The sequence below is a fragment of the Galeopterus variegatus genome, unplaced genomic scaffold (genome assembly GCF_000696425.1).
Source record: "Galeopterus variegatus unplaced genomic scaffold, G_variegatus-3.0.2 Scaffold5958, whole genome shotgun sequence".
NCBI lineage: Eukaryota > Metazoa > Chordata > Mammalia > Dermoptera > Cynocephalidae > Galeopterus > Galeopterus variegatus.
The window spans coordinates 77,569-83,480 of record NW_007732069.1 but is presented as its reverse complement, the minus strand read 5'-3'; the positions used below and the strand labels follow the sequence as shown (position 1 = coordinate 83,480).

Sequence of the window (5,912 nt, the reverse complement as noted above, 5' to 3'; positions counted from 1 at the left end):
CTTCTCCAGATGTGATCCCTGGAACACGGATTTCCCAGACTCCAAAACTGTGAGAAATAAATTTCATTTCCTTATAACTTACTCAGTTTCACGTATTCTGTTATCAGTTACAGAAAATGGACTAATACAGGGACCAAGAGTCCTTCCTTACATTCTCTGGGCACAACCTTTCTCAGCTGTAAAATAACCTTCGACTAAGTCAGTTGTGCCAGACTGACATCTCTTTCCCTAGGGTACTAAGGAGCTAAGAAATGGGGATGTACCAACTGTTAGTATTTTTGCAGTCTGGATGGGAAACCACACGTTTGTCTTTGAGAAGTCCACCAGGAAACTAACAAGACAAATACCTTTGCTCTGAGCTAGAATTATATCCTTTTTGGCAGAAACATGGGAAGACTTCAGATTATGCTCATCAGAAGCCCTATTCCATAATTTTATAGTTTTTTATTGAATAAATAAGAAAGTGAATGAATTATTGTATAACTGCTGTAGCTCAGTTGCAAAATCTTTCCAAACATGATGAACAAGGGGAAACGTCTATCTCCTCATGGTCCTGAAATTCAGCTGGCCCNCCAAACATGATGAACAAGGGGAAACGTCTATCTCCTCATGGTCCTGAAATTCAGCTGGCCCCCCCTCATGACCCAGACCACCCCACCTATTTCAGGTAATTGCTGGCCTGCTGTCCTCCACGCCCTGCTCTTCCTCCAGTTCCAGACCTGCCACTGTGACTTGCAGATTCATGGCTCCCTGGCATCTACACCTGCTTTGGGTCCACGTGGTTTTTGGAAGCCTCCATGGGCTCCTTCCTTTGGAATACTGGTCAATCTCTCATTAAATATTCTCCACAGCCTCCTCAGCTAAGACTGCATCCTTTCTCCTGTACCTTTGCTTTCTCTGCTCAGGTTCACTCCCCACCCCCAGACTGCACTGAAGAAGAGGGATCTGGATGCGATCCACAGAATGGGTGAGTTCTGAGTTCCCTTGTCCTCGAAACCTCATAAGAGAGAGACCCTTACAACCCAAAGGCAGAGTTCTTGTAACCATGAGGGCTGAACCATAGGAGATACCCTGAATCAAAAACATGGGGTCTACTCAGTGGCCAAAACAGTTGCTTTTCTCTCTCCGGTGTTGCCCTGTGGCAGCAGGCTGGAGTAGGGAGAGAAGGCCTTCCTCTTCTCTCATAGGATAGTGAGGATGTGGGCTCAGAACTTATACTGATCTTGGTTGCTAGGCCTTGCTCCTCTTCCAGGGAAGAAAAGCCAAATCCTTATCCAGGAAAAAGCACCTAATGCCTCCCCTTGGACATCCCTGAGCTCCTCTTTAGGGAATATCATAAAGGCTCTAGCCTTTGTGAAGTTGCTGTCATGGAGGTCTGTCCGTCCCACTGACCTCGGTGTCTGCTCACGTCCCACCCTCTGCCTTGACTCAGGCAATCTGTCCTGGCAGAACTCCCCAGAACGGCCCTTGCTGTCTCACCGATTCCTGTTCATGCAGGGGCCTGTGCTTGTGCAGTCTCCCTCGAAAGCCTGGCCCCTCTGCTGAGCACTCTGTGCTGCTCTTGACACTGCCAGCAGTGGGACTGGCCCCCTTGGAGTGACCTTGCAGCTTTACACTGGAGTAAGTCTGCCTCGGAACCACCCTGCTGGCTCCTTGGGGGATTTTATCCCAGGCGAGAGCTGAAATTGCTGGGGGGGATTGGTAGACTCCTTCCAGGAATCATTAAATGACAGAAGCATACTTAGGAAGAGGTTTTCCTCTGATCCCTGTCTCTCAAAGGACACAAAATGATAAATATTTATTGTCTTAGATCATGGATTTCTGAAACCTCTCAAGGGGACCAAAAGGAACCCCCAGTGTAAATCCCACATAAGGTGAGTTCAGTGTATGTTGTCTCTTTCCCTTCAGTGCGCACTTGGCACCAAGCTCACTGCAGATGGGCCACTCGGTTCCATGTCCTACTCCCAAAGGGCTCCTCAGGAGGTTGGGGCTGGAGGGAGAGGCGCTGTCTCAGACCAGCAGGTCACTCTGTTTTTGGTGTCGAGCCCATTAATTTCTCAAACGTCAGTCTTTCTCCACTTCCCCCAGGTCTTGGTTTTGAGAAACATAGCAGGCCTTTTCTACCAGGTATTTTTGGTTTTTGTTTGGGGCACGTAAAAACATGTTTTAAGATTTTTTTAAGTTGTATACACTCTATGTATACACTTCAAATGTGTATATGACATGTGTATGGTTCTTTTTAACCCTTTCTGGGTTTTTTTTTTGAGGAAACTTGGAAGATAAACTTCTCGATACATGTATTTTTTTTTTCTTTAGCAACTTGTTATCACTGGAATCAAAGGGAAAAACTGATCTCTTTTTGCATTAGTTGGCACATTTAAATATGTTTTAAGATTTTTTTTTAAGTTGTATCCACCCTATGTCAGGTTATTTTTGTTGCTGTCAAATGTGAATATGACATGTGTATGGCTCTTTTTAACCTTTTCTGGCTTTTTTTAGAGGAAACTTGGAAGATAAACTCCTTGATATATATTGTTTTCTTTAGCAACTTGTTATCACTGGAATCAAATGGAAAAAGTGATTTCTTTTTGCATTGGTCATATTTGTATGTCACAAATTAAAGACACTTTGTTCAAAAAAAAAAAAAAAAAAACAAAACCAAAAAACCCCAAAACAAAACATGGGGTCTAGGCTCTTGCTCCTCACAGTGTGGCACCCAGACCAACAGCATCAGCATCAGCTGGGAGCTGGCTAGAAATGCAGGTCGTCAGACTCCACCCAGACCTCTGGAATCAGAACCTGCATTTTTCCCAAGCTCCCCAGGGGATTCCTGTATACTATAAAATCTGGGAATCCCTGGGCAAGATGATAAAAACTCACTATGATTTAGCCAGTAAGTCAAAATTCTCATCAGCTCCAAAATGCCTTACCATCTTCTTGCCAATGAAAGCCACCCCACATGCCATGAAATTGCTACCCCAAAAAGTTTCTTCATTGCCAAAATAAAATTAAAACCCTGAGTAGTTGACTGAACCATTTACACTTTGGTAGAATTTGGTTTTCAGCCATAAGCAAAGCAGTCACCCACCATAGCTCTGAGGAAATAGGATGGTAAGCAGGTCAGCTTTGATAGGAAGGGTAAAGGGAGTTGGCAGAGTGAGCCCAGCCAGATGAGCATTTGGCAGGTAGGGGTAGGGGGATGGAATGAAGTAAGGAAATACAGCTGGAGGGGTGAGCAGGCCCCCATCTGATGAAATAAAGGGATGACTGTGTCCCCCCAAAATTCATATGCTGAAGCCCTAACCCCCAGGACCTCAGAATGTGACTGTATTTGGAAAGAGGGTCTTTAAAGATATGGGTAAGTTAAAATGAGGCCGTGAAGATGGGCCGTGAAGAGGAGAAATGTCTAATCCAATAGGGCTGGTATCCTTATAAGAGGAGAAAATCTGGACACACAGAGAGACACCAGGGGTGCACACGCCGAGGAAAGACCATGTGAAGACACAGTGAAAAGACGGCCACCAGCCAAGCCAAGGAGAGAGGTCTCAGAAGAAACCAACCCTGCCAACACCTTGATCTTGGATTTCCAGCCTCCAGAACTGTGAGAAAATACATTCTGTTGTTTAAGTCACCTAGTCTGTGGTACTTTTTTATAGCAGCTTAAGCAAACAAATACACTGCCTTGGCTTGTTTAGCTGTTTTAGCTAGAACTAGTTGAGGAAGGAAGCGTGTCATCTCTGTTAGTGGTGTCCCTTCCCCACACACGGAGCTGGCTTCTCCTCATAGTGAGTGTTGAGAATAGGACGGCTGAACCTAGAACCAAAGCCTCCCATTTCTCATCATTTCCTCTCATACTCTTAGGCACACTCTCCATAAAATTGCCCACACTATGACTGCTGATTGCATGGATCCATTAAATGGGACGAGGTCAAAATGCTTTATAATAAAAATAGCTAAAACTTCCATAGCCCCTACTTTGTTCCAGGCAGTGCTCTAAGTGCTGTATGCAAATTAAGCTGCCTAAGCTTCCGAAGTTGGTTCTTTTATTTATATTCTGCAGTGGAAACTGTAATGCCTCCCACTTTTTAGGAATGAAGGATTTCTCTGAACCCCCTTACCACCTTGTTGCTGGGAGAGCTGCCTGCAGATGGCCCTAAGCTATCAGTCTCCAGGAATGCCTCAGTTCATGTGATCAGCAACCCTTATGCTATGATTTGTCAGTGCAAGAGTACAAAGGCCCGACCTCCACACCCCAACTCTGGACCATCCCAGTGCCAGAGCTTCCCAAGAGGGAGGTCTGCTGAAGCCTTTGTTGAGATTCCATCACATCTCAACTTCTCCCTTCTCTTCTGTGTGTGTTAATCCCGAGAACACACCCTAATAACCTTCCTGCTTGCTGATCTCCTACTCAGCGTCGGCTTCCTGGGCAACTGCATCTTCCACACTCTACTTTTACAGATAAAAGAAACTGAGATACAGAGGGGTTCCACAATTGTTCCAAGGCCACATCAATAGCAAGTGATAAAGCTGGGACTTGAGCCCAGGCAGTCTGACTCCAGAATCCATACTTTGAATGACACAATCTTGTCCCATGGATAGGTGCATGCCTGTCTTTTCTTTGATGAAATGTGACCTGGAAAAGGTGGCAATCTAACCTCTGCCCTCCTGCCTCCCTGCATGTCTATTAGAAGGTGAGCAAAATGGATTTCCTCAGGAGTCCGCTAGGGCGCCACTTTCCTGAGAGGTAGCTGGAGGGGTCACCTGTGGAGGTTCTCCCAACACTTGCAGCCCAAATGGCTCTTTCTGGGCCAGGAGGTGTGAAGACAGCCTCCCTTCCTCTGACCTGTCCCTTTCTGCTGCTGCCCAGCTCTTGTAGAAACACGGTGTAATTGCTTGTCCTGTAGAAGCGAACTGAATCAGTGACTCTCTGCTGACAGCGTTAGTGACAGGTGACTACATCACGACACAGGAGCAGCAGCCAGGGCCCGGGTGCCTGTGTTATTTACTGGCCTATCGCGTATAATTTCAGAGTTTAATTTTATCTTCACAAACTGATAGGTGCAAAATGCAGGATAAAGTTCTTTGAGGGGCCCCTGTGAGAAACCAGGCTACACTTGTCCTCCCGCCCCACACCCCCAAAAGCTCTCAGGGTGGCTCACTCAAATTAAATCATTATTGAGAAGAAATAATCCTGGTAGGTTCAGAAAATCAGTTTTAAATTCAGCCTGCTAGCAAAATTCTGAATGTATTTACTTTCTAGATTTCATTTCTCCATCCATATTAAAGCTCCGTGGCATTATCAATTATGGGTTTATTGCAAAGCACAATAGGATTCAATCTGGAGGATGCCTCAGGGTATGTCTTAGGAGGACGATAAAGCTAATAGTAATGGGTCTACAACTTCTAAGGCTAATTTCCACAGTTACAAATTTCATAAATAAATAGAAGGCATGTCAGTTTCCAGTCACCCAGCTTGAGGTCTCTCAGACTGATAAAACAGGACTTCCCATCACACCCAGAGATCAGGGGACTCCTGTTTGGGTCTTGGTAGGATGGCTTGAAGTTCTTCTGATCCCCTGAGAAAGAAAAATGATGGACAGTTCAGATGGAGCCCTTCAGGACCCCCTTGGCCTCTCCTTCGACCAGGGCATGAGCTGGTTTGAATGGAAATGGACACAAAAGCACAGCCAACCCTGGAATCTGGGGTGCTGGTGGGACAGTGTCAGCTAGGATATAGCCAAACTCCCCAACTCGAGGGGATGGGCTGTCATGCATTAGTGTTACATGCTTAAGCCAGGCTTCAGGACTCCAGGCAGGTTGGAGCTCTATCTGTTACAGTCTGGAGCTCTGTTGTTCCTTCGGGAAAGAACAGGCAGCAAGGAGAAGGAGGTGGTGATGTAAGGTGGAAATTT

The 5,912-nt window shown here is 45.8% G+C and overlaps 1 long non-coding RNA gene across 1 annotated transcript in view; it reads left to right on the top strand.

The window, feature by feature from the left end:
* Positions 1-901: 901 nt before the first annotated feature.
* LOC103605652 overlaps positions 902-5,912 on the top strand; it is a 21,717-nt gene continuing 16,706 nt past the window's right edge. Inside the window, exon 1 of the long non-coding RNA XR_551799.1 lies at positions 902-967. This is a non-coding gene — a long non-coding RNA (uncharacterized LOC103605652). The remainder of the gene's footprint in view (positions 968-5,912) is intronic.